Here is a 14,571-nt window from a genome sequence, read left to right as displayed (position 1 = left end):
GGAGAACCATAGGGCATGACACTGACTCCAATGCCGACTTTTCAGAGCACGTTGGCTAGGGTTTTAAATGCAGATGGGACTTCAGTAGCTCCATTCTTCATCCGTGGGAGCCTCAAACGTGTGCTCAGTGGAAGGGTGTTGCAATATACATAACATGGAGAACGCTGACCGGCTGCACTGATGCTCAGATGAAGCTAACAACTGCCAGTGAGGGTGGTGCCGATGAGGGGCAATGAGGTCCCTCAACTAGGACCTGCACTCTGGCGAGCTCTAAAAAAAAAAAGACTAGTTTGTCATGCCCAGCACTTGTTCACCTCCTTTTCTTCTGGGACTCCATATCCTTCTCCGTCCATTATGACCCGAGCACTAACGTGGTGCTCTTGACATACGTCTAGACATCCAGCTCGACGTACCCGACGACACCGGCCAACGAGTGACTGCAAACTCAAGAGTGAAAATGATGAGCCGCCCTGGGGTACTGCCACCGCAGATTATCCCTATCTGGAAGGAAAAGGCCATCGGCGACCTGGCGAGACTTCCTCACTAGAATGATCTCAGCCAGGGTACCTACCGCCTGCCGACTGCCCAAACCTGCTGCTCAAGCGCTGCAGCAGCATTCCTGGCACACTCTTGCAGGCAGCCGGAGAGTTCAAGGCGGTCATGTCTTCCGGTTGGACCTCGTTTGTTTGTTTGTTTGTTTATTTATTTGGTAATGCGCTCCGAGCCCGTGGGCATCTGGGCGCAGCAGTACAAGAGGACTCGAAACTTAGTTACAATGCCTGACACAGGCTAATTACAGAAAAACAGTGGTCACTTACAATAGGTGATACAATGCATATAGAATAACAAGGGTTAAGCGCATAAGAATAACATTTTAACAGGTTGTGCCGTTTCCGCTAGGGTGAGGATCGTTGCATGTCGTTACTGTGCAGCCATTTGAGAGCGTAGGATCTGAAACTTGTGTAAGGTAAAGGGCATCTAAGGTCGGATGGGAGTGTGTTCCATGATTGTGCAGCTCTAACTGGGAAGCTCGCACCACCCGCTGTGGTAAGTTTGAATCTAGGGACTTCCAGTAGGAAGGTGTTGGCAGATCTCGTCAGTCGGTGAGAGGGTCTCCAATTGATTCTTTCCGCTAGGTAGGGGGGTGCTTGATTGTTGAGGCATTTAGAGGTGAGGGAAATAGTTTTAAGTAGGATTCTGTCCTTTATCTTTAGCCAATGGGCTTCTGTCCGGTGTTCTCTGCGTGGGATGTTCAGAGCTGCTCTAAGAGCGTTATTTTGTAATCTCTGGAGTTTGTCAGTGACCAACTTGTTAGCACCAGAGTATAAGGCATTGCAATAGTCCAGTCTGGACATGACAAGGGCATTGGCCAAGGTGAGGCAGTTGGCACTGGACAGGAAGGGTCTGGCGGCGCGGATGAGTTTACACGTATGGGTGGTTGAGGAGGCAAGGGAGTTCACTTGCTTTTTGAGGGTGAGAGCTGAGTCGAGGTAAAAACCCAGCGTTTTGACCTCGCGCATAACCTTAATAGTATTGTTATCAATGTTAAATGAGGCATAGTCCGGGGTGAGTTTGGATAAGTTGTGGTCTGAGCCGAGGAGCAGGATTTCAGTTTTATCGTCGTTCAGGCAGAGGCCATGTGTGGCCATCCATGCTTGAATGAGGATGTAAATTTTATTCACCAGAGCCAAGTCCACTTCGTAGTTGCCCGAAAGGGGTATGAGGATCTGGGTGTCATCTGCGTAATTAGTGTAGGTGACGCCCAGTCTGTCCAACTTGTCGAACAATGGCTTGGTGAAGATATTGTACATAGTGGGTGAGACACAGGAGCCCTGTGGGACTCCACATGTGATTTGGATGGGATCGGCACAGGTGGATGAGGAGAACACTCTCATGGTCCAGTTGGCTAGAAAGGAGTGGACCCATGCTATAGCATCTCCTGTGAAGTTGGCAGCCAGCTTGAGGTGGTTGCATAAGACTGCATGGTCCACCAGATCAAAAGCTGCTGACAAGTCCAGTAAAAGTAGCAGCGCTGTTTTCCCATTATCCTTAAATTCCTCCATTTTAGTTTTAAGATCTATCAGGGCTGTTTCCGTGCCATGGAGAGGGCGGAAGCCCGATTGGCGCGAGCCTAGTAGATGACTAGCTTCTAGGTACTCTTGAATTTGGAGATAGGCTACTTTGTCGATAATTTTTAGTAGGATGGGTACCGTGGTGATAGGCCTATAGTTAGTCGGGATGGATGGATCGAGGGTTTGTTTTTTGAGAAGGGGGAGGACCCAGGATTCTTTTAAGTTGGCTGGCACTGTGTTGGATTTGAAGGATGAGTTGATAAGCTTCGAGATGAAAGGGGCTAAGTCTCTGGCAGCGTCCTTTATTATTTGAGCTGGGCAGCTGTCGCCCTTACAGTTAGAGGGCTTCAGTGAGAGGATAGCCTTTTCAGTGTCTATGATGGAGATGGGTTTGAAGCTAAAAGGGGGGATAGTAGTATGTTCAGTTACTAGAGGCGCTTGTTGATCAGTAAGAGAGAGGGTGTCTTTTTTATTCATTATTTTAAGTTGGAGGGTGGAGATTTTGTTTGATAGGGCATTCTGTATATTAGTGCACCATATCTTGTCCTTTGGGATCGTGTCAGTTGGTTGGATAGGGGATTCCATTTCCCGGAGGATGGCAAAAAGTTCCTTGGTATTCGATTTGGCATTGGTGATTTTGTCATTGAATACGTTTTTTTTAGTGTTGATAATTTCTGACTTGTAATGTTTTGTAACTTGGGTTAGCTTGGCTTTGTTGTCGTTGGTTGGCGAATTGCGCCAGATGGTTTGGAGTTTTCGTTTCTGCTTTCTAAGGTCCTTAAGCTGGGGGGTGAACCAGGCATTAAGGTGGGCTTCTTGCTTAGCTTTACGTAGTTTTGCGGGTGCAATGGTGTCTAGTGCGTGAGACATAGCTTTGTTGAAGGTATCTACTAGTGTGTCTGGGTCAGTGTTGTCCTTCAGACCGTTAAAAGTGGCAGGAGGAGGGGGATGGTTTTTCTGTAGTAATATCTTTTTTACTTGGTAGGGAGTGGTGGTATCATTTTGATAGTTTTAGGGCTGGGGAGGTCAAGTGTGGCAGTGAAATTTATTAGAAAGTGGTCGGTCCATAGTTGGGGGGTGATGGCAGTGATGACTATGTTGCAGTTGAGTTCTGAAACCCAGTCAAGGGTTCTGCCTTTAACATGTGTGGGGGAAGAGAACTTTTTGGGTAAGGCCTTGGTCATTTAGGATAGCTGTTATAGAGAGGGCATTTTTATTGCCTGGCTCATTGAAGCCGATGTTAAAGTCGCCCATCAGCAGCGTTTGCGAGTGATTTTGGGTATTGTTCGCTATGAGGGTAGTAAGGTCGTCTTCAAAGGTTCCCAGGGGACCTGGGGGCCTGTAGATCAGGTGAATGGCTAGCGTGCGGTTATTGGAGAGTTGCATTTTTGCTGAGAGTACTTCGCAGGAAGCACAGGGGTGTGAGGTGGTGAGTCGGATAGGCAGAGTGGTTTTCGCGATGATTGCTAGGCCACCGCCTTTAGCATTAGGCCTGTCTACTCTGTGGATCTGGTAGTTGTCAGGTATGGCTAACATCAGTGAGGGTCCTGCTGCCTCATGGAGCCAGGTTTCTGTTACGGCAAGGAAGTCGATGCTACTGTTTAGTATGTCAGCAATTTCAATTGCATGAGCTACCATGGATCTGGCATTGATAAGGGATCCAGTAAGAGTTAGGGTGTTATTGGGAATAGGATGACTTGCAAGTGTATCTGTATGCTTATTTTGACTCCGGCGTTTCTTTTGGGGGAGGTGAGTAGGAGTTGGGGTTGGAGTTAAAGGTGTCGTGGCTAGAGTTTGCTTATCCATGTGTGTCTGTATAGATGGGAGTCTAGCAGTATTGTTGGTACTGTTTCTTTTAGGTTCATATATGCAAGGTAGCCTTGCCCTAAGTCTCAGGTTTCTGTCTGTGGGGGGACGAGTACTGAAGGTAGCAAAGGTCATGATTGTAGCTAGGAGGGTCAGGGAGGTCAAGTTTCTGCACATGGTAATTGGTGTGGTCCACTGGTGCAATTTACTTCCCTTATTTCACTAAGATGTCTAGCTAGGGTGATGCAATATGTAGTGCAAGTGGCTAGTTGAAGCCGGGGCTGCGCCTAGTGATAAAGGGCATGATATTCATGAAACACAGTATGGGCTAGAGTGCATGGTCTGTTAATGATGATAGGGCACAACACAATCATGGTGGTCCGTTAGCAACCATAAGGCACAACACAGTTAAAGTGGTCCGTTAACGACCATAGAGGCACAGCACAGTTAAAGTGGTCCGTTAGCGACCATAAGGCACAACACAGTTAAGGTGGTCCGTTAGCGGCCATATGTCACAACGCAGGCAGTGTGGTCCGTAGCGACCATAAGGCACAACACAGTTAAAGTGGTCCGTTAGCGACCATAAGGCACAACACAGTTAAAGTGGTCCGTTAGCGACCATAAGGCACAACACAGTTAAAGTGGTCCGTTAGCGACCATAAGGCACAACACAGTTAAGGTGGTCCGTTAGCGACCATAAGGCACAACACAATGAGGTGGGCCATGAACACCTGGGTATTAGTAGCACCAAGAAAACTAGGGTCTAAGTATGTGGGCACAGCTAAGGCAGTTGTCGTGGGTACGGGTGTAGATCAAATCATGCAACATGAATCGATGCATTAACAATGCAATGGGACACAAATTAAATGCATAAATCAGGGGTACCTAGTTTTGAATTTAGCAGGTTAAGCTTAAGATGCAGTGGGACACAAGATCAAAGTGTGTGAGCAAAGAGAGAAAAAAAAGAGAGAAGAAAAAAGCACAACAATATAAATTGTCAGAGGGTGAGAGGGCATAATAAGCATAGTATTGGTGCTCATCTGGGTATGGTGAACATAAGGCAGGCTATGGTGGCGCAATGATGTGGCAGTTTGGGCAACCTGAACGTCCCGTGCAGTGGCTGCAGCACATGACATGTGCTAGAAAGGCAACGAGGAGTGCTGTTTGGGAGGATAGAGCAGGTAGCATAGTTTAAGGCAGATATACGTTACTCACAGCCTCAAACAAGCAGGGAGTATGGCCCTGGGCTCTGGCCAGCTCAGGACAGACTCTGGACAGTTGTTGGCCTTGCCCTCAGGGCCTTACCAGGAAGGGCCGGCTCACGCCTTCCGGCGCCGGATTGGATGTGAAGTAGGCTGCTAGGGCCAATCAGCAGGCGCCTCCCGTCTGTTGAGGAAGTGGGTCCTAGGAAAGAATCAAATGGCCCGTGCGGCCATCTTGGAGTTACGTGAACTCGTGTGCTGTAATGGCGGAGGCACAGCTTGGAGGGTAGATGCAGCTTGGGCTGCAAAGCGCATCAAATGAAATGAGCGCGTTTCTAATTACAGCATTATCACGAAGAAATGCTGCTCCTGGTTACCACGCCTAGTGCGCTCAGAATAACCTTTTAAAAAAGCATATTGCATTTGCTGCTTAGCATGGATGCCATACCTTAGTGCTGTCCTGCACTTGGATGGTGGGTGTGGGCCACTGCTCCTGCAGTGGACCGGAGCTCCTGCTCCCTCCCGAGTCAAGGTGCGAGTGTCTTGTTTGCAGGGCACCGTTGTATTCGTGCACGGCACTCTGGGCACGCCTTCCGGCGCCGGATTGGATGTGAAGTAGGCTGCTGGGGCCAATCAGCAGGCGCCTCCCGTCTGTTGAGGAAGTGGGTCCTAGGAAAGAATCAAATGGCCCGTGCGGCCATCTTGGAGTTACGTGAACTCGTGTGCTGTAATGGCGGAGGCACAGCTTGGAGGGTAGATGCAGCTTGGGCTGCAAAGCGCATCAAATGAAATGAGCGCGTTTCTAATTACAGCATTATCACGAAGAAATGCTGCTCCTGGTTACCACGCCTAGTGCGCTCAGAATAACCTTTTAAAAAAGCATATTGCATTTGCTGCTTAGCATGGATGCCATACCTTAGTGCTGTCCTGCACTTGGATGGTGGGTGTGGGCCACTGCTCCTGCAGTGGACCGGAGCTCCTGCTCCCTCCCGAGTCAAGGTGCGAGTGTCTTGTTTGCAGGGCACCGTTGTATTCGTGCACGGCACTCTGGGCACGCCTTCCGGCGCCGGATTGGATGTGAAGTAGGCTGCTGGGGCCAATCAGCAGGCGCCTCCCGTCTGTTGAGGAAGTGGGTCCTAGGAAAGAATCAAATGGCCCGTGCGGCCATCTTGGAGTTACGTGAACTCGTGTGCTGTAATGGCGGAGGCACAGCTTGGAGGGTAGATGCAGCTTGAGCTGCAAAGCGCATCAAATGAAATGAGCGCGTTTCTAATTACAGCATTATCACAAAGAAATGCTGCTCCTGGTTACCGCGCCTAGTGCGCTCAGAGTAACCTTTTAAAAAAGCATATTGCATTTGCTGCTTAGCATGGATGCCATACCTTAGTGCTGTCCTGCACTTGGATGGTGGGTGTGGGCCACTGCTCCTGCAGTGGACCGGAGCTCCTGCTCCCTCCCGAGTCAAGGTGCGAGCCAACCAAAGAGTTGGTCCAAGACGTGAAGGGTTGGTTTCGTTTCTACGGTTGAGCCTAAACATACAGGGATTCTATCCCCGAACCTGGGAACCTGCAGGCAAAAAGTGAAAAAGTGAAGGTTTGAAGTCAGACTCTAGTCAGAAGGCATTTTGAATGTCTGTTCAGTCAAAAAAAAAGTTTCAACCGCCTGTGTGATATGCTAGGCACTGAAATTCTTTCTTAATTCTTACCCTAATGACAAACCGTGAATAGGAACTGAAAAATGGCATCCATTTTGTCTTTTTAATCCGTCTTTGGTTGCACCATTCTTTGTATTCATTTGTTTTCCCCAGGCCCCGTTTTGTTTAGTTTTGGCTTTGAGGTAGTGCCTTTAGTCCTGCCTATATAAGCCGCAAAGTTTGGCATGAGCTGTGAAGACAGGAGAGGGATGGATGGGAGAATGAACACAGTCTGTTGTGTTTTTTTTTACCCACCCATCACTGCCTCTGGCTATGCCAGACCATATGGCCATCCCATCTCACTACATGCTCCTCTTCACCCAGTACACACACCCACTGGGCATACTTTCAGATAGCTCGGTGCTTTTAAGGGGGTGCCAGTGCTACTTCTCTGAAGGTCAGTGGCTCCTGGTTTAATAGAAATGACTTAAGCAAGCAACTTCAGCTACTTGATTTATAAGCAATACATGTATCCTTTTATCTGTTCTTTGCAATGAGTGCATCCCAAAACAAGCATTGGCAAATCCAAAGTTTTGGCTCTTGTATAGGCATTATGCTATTTTAATATGCTTTTGTACAGGGCTGAATCCCCACTGTAGTAGTTGCAGCGTGCCTATCCTTGCACGTGGTGTATTGTGCCCCCATCAGGGAAAAATCAAACCTTAGTCTGCTAGGGAGGAGAGCAAGAATGTGTATGAGGGAGGCAGTTTAGCTAAGCATTTACCAGGTATTGCTTTAATATGCCCGGGTACTAACACGATGGACCTCATTACGAGTTTGGCGGCACCCATGGAGCTATTAGCTCCATGGCTGCCGCCAAACCGGGCTCCTTTACCGGGTTCCCACAATGGGGAATTACCGGGCCATTCTGAGTTCAGAGGGCCCGGTAATTCCTCCCTCTGGGAACCCGGGTCCGGACCTTCCCCATTCCCATCTAAGGCCCCATAGGGCTCAATGGGAATGGGAGAGGGAGCTAACAACGGGCCCATTACGAGCGGCCCGTTGTTAGCTCCCTCTTCCCCTCACGGGACCCGGTAACGATGCCTGATTTTACCAGGCGTCCTTACCGGGTCCCGCGAGGGGACCTCGTAATCAGGCGAATGGTGTTAACGGGCCCGCCACCATTAGCGCCTGACTTGTAATGAGGCCCGATGTGTCCGTTTTTGCCAACCTATGGCCGGGTAGTGACATTATGTCAGTGCTGGAAAATCCCTATGCCGTGCTTACACAATGCCACAAATGTTGGCCTTGCCAATGCTTGTTGGGGTGGTGTCTGGCTTTCTAATATTTTTTTTATAAGGTATTTCGTTCCTGCCTTGCAATTTTGCGTAGAGTAGCTAGAGCATTCGAATAAATAACACACATTATTTTTTAGAAAAAAAAGAACACTAAAAAGCAGCCTAAAAGGTTTCACGATTTGAAACATGGTGTATATTTTTGCGCCATATTTGCTAAGAATTCACATACTTTGACACACATCGGCTACAAAAATGTCTACTCTTGGAAGGCTAGCAATGGCCTTATGACATTGCATAGATTTTATTTTTAATTGCACTGGACATGTATTCCTTTTGGCGGCATGCTACCTTTCTTAGGACACTTAGAATGATGAATTAAGAAACATTAGCTTGTAAAGTTTGTATTTGTTGGAATGCAGCCCCACCCGAGATGTAGCCCACGTCTATGCTGATGTGTGTGTTTGAAGGTAAGGGGGTGGGGTGATTGATACGGGGACATTCAGACCAATAAAAAGTAAAGCAGAAATTGGACCAGATGGCTTGAGCCATCTCTCCATAAAAGCAAACTATAAATTGTGGTAACACATGTTGTGCAACATATTTGCAGGAATAGCTGCAAGGCACACTCTCCCTAACAGCTGTAGTCCGAGTTTCCTAGTTCCAATCTATAAGAAAGGACCGAGAGAGAATCCTGAAAGCTACCGTGCTTGCTCTGCTGGATGCTGGGGTAAAATCTTTGCAAAACTCATTTTACAAGATCTTGGCAAATGGGCCTCTGATTAATATCTAAATACCAAACAGGGTTCAAGGCCGGGTTGGGATGGCTTTATCTTAAAACTTACCTCAGCAAAAACCACATTAAAATTCCATCTGTCCACTATATATAGGGTGCATCGACCTAACTTCGGCTTTTGACTATATGGACCGTACGGTACTTTTGAATAACCTATATAACTGGCACATACCTGAAGGATTACTTAGCTTACTAATTGCCTTCCGTAGGGATGCATCAGTCCACAGAAGATTAACCATGCCCGATACCATCACTAGGACCATACACACATCGCTGGGACAGAGGCAGGGATGTGTGCTTGCACCATTCCTATTTAATTTATATCTAGCAGACATGTTTTATTCCTTGGTAAAAACACAATCTTTTCCTCCGAAAATTGGGAATTTAACTGTAAGAGCATTAGCTTTTGCCAATGACATCATCTTCTTCGATTCCATCCCCAACCGGTTACAGTGTTCACTGACAGCATTAGAATTGCTTATCAATGACCATGGGTTTGTCGGGGGGAAATTCTCCCGGGGTCGGCTGGGCCGTCCGCGGACCTCCGGGCAGGGAGGCCCCAACTCCTCCCGTATATCCCAAAAATGAGTATGAGGCACACACAAGAAGCAGGGTGATTCTGCTGTTTATTAAACAAAACGGCAGGGATGGGTCAAGGATCGTACGCGTCCGTCCTGACACTCTCTCTCCATTCGTGGGGCTCGCAGGCCCTTTTTACCTCAGTATGACGCGCTACTTGCGTCACCTGGGAAAGTTAGCAAAAAACCTATCGCCACTCTGGATTGGTTCCTCGAGTGGTAGGGTTAGTATAGCATACGTATAGAGAACGCTGTTAGTGGTTGAGGGTCAGTCAGGTGGTATACTTGGGTTGTCCCTTCAATTAGATACATGAAAATTGTTACATGAAGACCCCTGAGGATTGGCTAATGTTAATGGCGTCAGTGATAAGAGCCCCATGTTCTGATTGGTCCACTCACGAGCCCCCCCAGTCTGGGACCATCGCTGTTCCCAGCTCGCGGTGCACCTGTCATTTGCAACAATGTATAACTATGGGTATGTGCAGACAATGCGAGGATTTGTTCATATGCTGGAGGGCAGACTACTCCCACCGCTGCAGATGTCCATTGAGTCACTTAATTGTTGTTGCCTGCGTCTCAAAACGTGGGATCCAGGCGCCTCCTTCCTCCTGGGCCTGGCACCCTGTCAGGTTCGGCTTGGTCACGTGAGAAGAGACCGTGGTTGAGGCACAATTCTGCACATTTAATATTGCATTTTCCACTGTGTGTCTGGCTTAGTTTGCAGGTGTGACCTTGGCTTCGGCTTATGGCATGCGAGTTTGCAACATTGTGCCCTTGACTGTCTGTTCTCACCGGGCTCATTCTGCAGGGTCAGCAATTGTACTCTTGCTCGTTCAATGTTCATGGAGGCTCTTGCTTGCGGCCTACTTGGGCCTGGTGCATAGGTGGGGATGTTTGATGCACGGCGCTTTAGGTTATGGTATCATATTGTTTTATCCCCGGTATCATGTCTTCGTTATATTTCTCATTGTAATGCATGGGTTAGGAGAAGCGTCAGCAAGCATTTTAGATGAGTTCGTTGTGCGTCTTGCGTTTCTGCATTTTGAAAAACCTATGTGAAAAATAATAAAGATGCGCGTCAGTGGGTGGGTCTGTCACCTACGTCATAGCACTGAATATGTTCTTCGTGTGGATTGGTGTGGGAGTGTCCAGTGTGCGTGTTTGCACGGGTGTGCTGACCGTTGGCTAGGTCGTCATGGCATCTCTAACGATGTGTTTGTTTACTGTTGAATGGTTCAGTCGAGTTCATCCATACCGCAGGTGTCGGCATGGGCAGGGCAGGCTGGTGGGCAGGCTGGTGGGCACATCCGTATGTTCCTGTACCAGGGTATTTGGTCGTCTGGTAGATGGGCAAACTCCTCTCGTGGCGGGTGTCTGGGCCGCGATCCTCTAGGCCAGGGGCGAGAGGGGATTGGTGGGAGCCTTTTGTTCCATTCTCCCACTTCAGTCCCCCCTCTGGTCGACTTGTCGACCACAAACATATCTTTTTCCTTATCTCCTCTTACTCTCCATATTTTAGTTACTCCTCCCAAATGTCCATAGTGGTTGACATGGTCTTCAAATGACCAATACATATATACACAGGTTCCTCCAGGTGAGCAGTATACCCATATCCCTATGTAGATCCTTGGGTTTCTTGGGTTTTCGAGCTTCACAGATGGTGGATCCAGGTGGTTGGTGATGATCTGTTTGCGCAGTTTTTCTCTTTTATTATTGTGCCTGTGTGCTGGCCATCATCTGCCGGCATCAAGGGGTGCATACCAACCATTTCGATCATTTCGTCTGTGGTGCGTGCCTTCCGGGCCTTCCAAAATCTTATTATGATCAGTGCAGCTCCAGCCAGTATTATGCATCCAACTATAATCTTGAGTCCGTCCGACAGCCAGGATGGCATCCATGACCATAACATTGAAAACCAGCTGTCATCCTTCTTCACTCCTTTACTTTCATCCATCATTTTGGAGTGCATCTGGGCCAGTTGTGATACTGCTTCTGTCAGTGTACCATTGTCAGCATCGTTAGCAGGAATGAATGTGCAGCATGATTGTCCTATCTTTGCGCAAACTCCTCCTTCCATTGCTGTAAGGAGATCCAACACATATCTGTTCTGCAGTGCTACCATCCTCACTGCTCGCAGTTCCTCTTTTATTGCGTTGAATACATTTACTGTAGAATTAATTGTCATCATTAGCTCCCATCGAGTTATCTGGAGCCATTTTGCGTTTGCGTAAGTTTGTAGTCCCGGATGTATTATTGACGAGAAGAACATTGCTGCTCTGCTGAATAGTCTGTGTTCTGGTGGGATTGAAATGAGTGCTGTTTCCGACCTTCCCCATAGGTAATTTCCTGTCAGAGGTTCTCCTTGTCTTTTCTTTCTATTCAGGACATTGTTGTTGTTGTTGTCTTTGTTCTCTGGCCCCTTCTGAGGTTTTACAGATCTCTTCTTCCTCTTGTTTCCTTCATCCATTTTAGGGAAGTTCGCCACGTTCACATGTTTCTGGGGCACCACTAGTGATGGTACATTAACGTGTACCATTGTGCATATACCATTCCACAGAGGGGGCAGTGTGTGGTATGCCTTGTCTCCGCAGGCCCAGTAATGGTCCATTAATACTGCTGTTCCTGCTCCCCCCTCAGGTAACTCCATCACGCTTGCACAGTTGGTGTTGTATCCCACGTCCACTTCTCCTCTAAGTTGGTAGCATATCTTAGGTGCAGACAGCGGCAGTATGCTTATCGGGTCTTCATCCTTCTCCATCCACGTCAACATGGGTACGTACTTGCCCCAAATCGCCCAACATCTGTTATTGTGTTCATCAATAGTTGTAATATTTTCTCTTGTTGCCATGTTGCTGCCAATCACTCCTATGTCCCATTTGTTGTCCATGTACACCTTCCCTGTTATTGTTACCAGTGGTCTTTCCCAACATCCTAGTTTACCAGGAACTTCAGTGGTGTACCAGACACATGGTAGGTATTGTAGTGTTACTTTCTTTGTTTCTCCCTTTTCAGGACCACTTGTCACGTATCTGAATGCTTCAGCATGCAAACTGCTTTTGTGGTAACTCAAATAAGTCTTGAGGAAGTTGTTTTCGTATGGATACGTGTCTCGCGTTTTCCACACCAGTTTCACCACCGTCCCTTGAAATCTCCCTTTCGTTTGGAACAGTGCCAGGTATATTATACATTGTGCCGTCTTTTCATCTATTTCCGTAGCAACAAATGTTCTAGAAGCGCTCATGGCATATGGGATCAGTGAACCGACGTAGCAGCTGTCTTCTGTTGTCTCCTTACCTATTTGGGTCATGTGTTGGTACCACATGTTGTTCGAGACATGTGCTGAATCTGTTATGTAATTATCAATACCTTTATTATCTGAGTATGTGCTGCGTTTAACTCTATTTCCCTTATGTGGAATCTCGCTAGTACCACCTGACGTAACACCTGTTGCAGCCGTGGGTGGGGGTATATTAGGTTTGGGTACAGCCAAAATATTGATAGCATAACTTTTCTGCCATACAGAGGCAGCCAAAAACCCGGTGATCATCAAAATCCCTATCATCTTTATTACAGAGGCTAGTCTCACCGGCATTTTGCTCTTACCTTGCTGCAGTCCGGCAGCTTATTCTTGCAACGTTAAAGTTGCCCGCCTGAAAATTCTCAATAGGCTTGTTATTAGTGTTAGTTGTTGTTTTCAAGCTCTCCCTATCAAGTAGTCGTTCAGTGCCCAGGCGAAGAGCTGTTCCCACGCCAATCTAAGCGATCTGTCTCTTAGGGCAGGCAAGTGTTGGTGAAGATGGGGCATTGATTGTTCTATGGCCAAGATAAATGCTGTGTAGTAGACACATACCCTCCTTCTTTTCAGGTACTTTGGCCTTTTTATGTGATAGACAAATTGGTGTGATAGAGCTTAAGGGTAGTTATCGTCTGAGGGTAGCATCTACTCCTGGGCAATGAACTTTGTTAGTTATCTGTTTTCTTAGCAATACAATAATACGCGGTACCTCATGTGCGAGAAAGAAAAAAAAAGAGAACATTCAAGTGTTTACATGTGTATATGTGCAAGACAATGTCCTTCAGTTGGGTTATTACTGTAGTGGGTAGGGGGTCGATGGGCAGAGGGTTTGGGGCTCAACTGGCGGAAGTCTCTTTACTCTTTGATCGTGTGACCATGGGGTTGTCTCTGGGGAATTTGTGGGGTGGCGGGGTATGGAGACACTTAGGTCATCAGCTGTGATAGAAGTCTCTTCCTCCGTGGGTGACGCTGTTGCTGTTCTTCCAATGGCCCTGTTGGTGACGCTAGGGTGGGTCTGGAGTTTGCAGATCTTTACGTCGTGTAGGTGGTTCCAAGCACGTTTGTCCTGCAACTTTACTGCTCTCATAGATACCTCCTCTACCAGGTGGGGGCCAGTGAAGCGTGGGCTGTTCCACTTTCTATTGAAATTGCGGAGTAGCACGTGGTCACCTTTAGCAATTTTGCACAGTTTTTCCTTTTCCAATTCTTTATCCGCGTCTTCTTGTTGATCACTCTTAGACCCGCCCCGCGTGCACTCGAGCTGTTGAGACACAAACACTACACTAGTAATCAAGGAAGACACATATTGGTACATTTCATCACCAAGAACACTTGCAGTGTTTTCATAATCTGTGAATGCTCTTGATGTTGGCGTTAGAGGAAGTCGCATTTGACGTCCGGTCACCACCTCGTGAGGAGTGAGGTGGTGGTCGGAGCCTGGTCTATTCCTCAGCTCAAATAGAGCTAGCGGAAGGCAATACAACCAACTCTTCTTTGTTGTTTGCTGTATCTTTGCAATTGCCTCCCTCAGTAGGCCATTCAGGCGTTCGCATATACCGTTGGCCTGCGGGTGATATGCACATGCAAATTTATGCTTGATGTTCAGTAAGGATGTGATGTGCTGGAACATTTCATTAGCGAAATGCTGGCCGTTATCCGACCGCAGTACCTCGCACACTCCCCCCTGGGGAAAACCTCACTCACTAGAAATTTAGCTGCTCTGAATGCATCTGGATGTGAGCAGGGTCCTGCCTCAATCCACCTGGAGAATGGGCATACTACTACAATCATATACCTATTTCCTTGACATACGTTGATCATATCAACATAGTCAATATGGATGTGCAGGAAGGGTCCCTCTGGCCGGGGTATAGTACCTTTTATCACTTTCAGC

The 14,571-nt window shown here is 47.6% G+C and overlaps 1 protein-coding gene across 1 annotated transcript in view; it reads right to left on the bottom strand.

Annotated features, from left to right (window-relative positions):
- LNX1 (ligand of numb-protein X 1) overlaps positions 1–14,571 on the bottom strand; it is a 399,406-nt gene that overhangs the window by 329,654 nt on the left and 55,181 nt on the right. The window lies entirely within an intron of this gene.

This window comes from Ambystoma mexicanum, chromosome 6q, assembly GCF_040938575.1.
Source record: "Ambystoma mexicanum isolate Mex_15411 chromosome 6q, UKY_AmexF1_1, whole genome shotgun sequence".
NCBI classification, from domain to species: Eukaryota; Metazoa; Chordata; class Amphibia; order Caudata; family Ambystomatidae; genus Ambystoma; species Ambystoma mexicanum.
This window is presented reverse-complemented; position numbering and strand designations above follow the sequence as displayed.